The 1531-nt window shown below is 40.8% G+C and overlaps 1 pseudogene; it reads left to right on the top strand.

Moving 5' to 3' along the window:
- Positions 1-659: 659 nt before the first annotated feature.
- LOC111655187 (mediator of RNA polymerase II transcription subunit 13-like pseudogene) lies at positions 660-1127 on the top strand (annotated as a pseudogene).
- The last annotated feature ends 404 nt before the right edge of the window (positions 1128-1531 follow it).

Here is a 1531-nt window from a genome sequence, read left to right as displayed (position 1 = left end):
TACATAAAGATTGTCTACAAGTGTGTGTGTGTGTGTTGAGGCAGCACCTCTAACAGAAGAGTCTGGCAGTCTCGCTGTCGCCTGCCCTCTCTGGCTGGTAAACAGGGCAGTCTTTGGAAAATGCTGAGTGTGCACTGTGGTTTTACAGCAACCATGTCAACAAGCACTATTTTAGTGCATTTAGCAGCCTGGTCTTCCAGAAGTAGTTAGAAAATAAAGATGGATATTGTTGTAACATTTCAGTGCTATAATAATCCCCCATGTTTATTTTTGTCTTATATTTTTGACTGTGTACCATTTGATTGGTGGTATTAGCATGCCCTCATGTCTCTGTCTGTGGAAGCAACAGTTGTCACCTGAAAGCATGAAATGAATCAAAGTGCAGTTATGCAAAGAGTTGTATTTGTCACGTCATCTCCTCCCTTTTCAGGCCTCTCTTACCCTCGAGTCATTCCTTAACAATGAGTGATGGACAGTACACTGATAACCTCAATAGCCTGCAGGGGTTTACATTAGCTGTTGGGTGCTGACTGCCAAGTGAAGCTTGTGTCAAGTGTTTCTTTTTTCTTTTTTATTTTTACTTAATGATGTGGTTATGCGTATGGACTAATCTCTCTAAACATTACAATCCCTCTTTTTATCTTTGACTCACCTTGCAGCGAGCACCTGTCTTGTGCATTCACCTTCTTCGTACACGGCGACAGCAACGTCTGCACGAGTGTGGAGATTGCTCAGCATCAGCCTCTTCAGCGGCTGAGCGAAGAGCATCTCAGCCTGGTCCAGCAGAGCTCCAGCCCCTTGCAAGGTAAGATCACAAGAGTTTTGCACAGTAGTTATGTTTTACATGGAATTGGTCTATGTCTTAATAAATTTTCTGTCAGGTATTTTAGAGGCACGCATAATTACTCTGACTGTTCTCTGCCCTCCAGTCATCCTGAGCCCGTATGGCTTAAACGGGACCCTCACTGGCCAGGCTTTTAAGATGTCAGACCACCCTACTCAGAAGCTTATTGAAGAGTGGAGGCAGTTTTATCCCATCAGCCCCACTCCCAAGGAGGTTCAGGAAGACAAGATGGAGGATACGGACTGGGAGGATGACTCCCTGGCAGCGGTTGAGGTCCTTGTCGGTAAGTTGTCATTTAACTTTATATTTTTTAATATTTACGGTCTGGTTATTTTTCTTAGGTCTGTGTGAGGGAAAGCGTGGTAAAGTATTGAAAGATGGATTTGAAATAGTTTTTTTTTTTTATCAAGGGGTTTGTGACAATAACACATGTGATATAACCAGCCTTATCCATTTAATATAAATATTGATTGGAGGCGAAGGTTTTATTTAAAAAAAATAAATAAATAAAAGGCTGTTTTCCTTTCTTTTGCCAAGAATTTTGAAAATGGTTGAGTGCTTTACAGTGGATTATAGAATAAAATACTATATACTTTTGCTACAGCAATAGTCTGTGATCTAAATAATCAAATAATTGTTTTGTGCAATTCAGGTGCACATATAACGATTAGATCCTGTCATTCTTTC

Source organism: Seriola lalandi, unplaced genomic scaffold, assembly GCF_002814215.2.
Source record: "Seriola lalandi dorsalis isolate HSWRI2012SDOR001 ecotype SW California unplaced genomic scaffold, Sedor1 jcf7180001975147, whole genome shotgun sequence".
NCBI classification, from domain to species: domain Eukaryota; kingdom Metazoa; phylum Chordata; class Actinopteri; order Carangiformes; family Carangidae; genus Seriola; species Seriola lalandi.
This window is presented reverse-complemented; position numbering and strand designations above follow the sequence as displayed.